General features: G+C 47.4%; 1 long non-coding RNA gene across 1 annotated transcript in view; it reads left to right on the top strand.

Annotated features, from left to right (window-relative positions):
• LOC138983301 (uncharacterized) overlaps nt 1-272 on the top strand; it is a 10,987-nt gene extending 10,715 nt beyond the window's left edge. The window contains exon 4 of the long non-coding RNA XR_011461070.1: nt 1-272. This exon is cut by the window's left edge and continues 337 nt beyond it. This is a non-coding gene — a long non-coding RNA (uncharacterized lncRNA).

Raw genomic sequence — 272 nt, forward strand, 5'->3', positions numbered from 1 at the left:
GGCACAGCCCGGAGCAAGTTCGTAAAAGTCAGAATCTGATGACTACATCTATGGAGACATTAGACCTTTCACAGTCGAAAACAGCAAGGCAAGATGGACCTTCTGATGGACCTTCTGGAAACTACAACAGTGACGTAACTGCTTCCACAGCAAGTGGTTCCGTGCCTTGCTCCACAGCAAGTGTTTCCGTGCCTTACTCCACAGCAAGTGTTTCCGTGCCTTACTCCACAGTAAGACGAAATAGGCGCTCAATACATGTGAATAAACGTACA

The sequence above is a fragment of the Littorina saxatilis genome, linkage group LG12 (genome assembly GCF_037325665.1).
Source record: "Littorina saxatilis isolate snail1 linkage group LG12, US_GU_Lsax_2.0, whole genome shotgun sequence".
NCBI classification, from domain to species: domain Eukaryota; kingdom Metazoa; phylum Mollusca; class Gastropoda; order Littorinimorpha; family Littorinidae; genus Littorina; species Littorina saxatilis.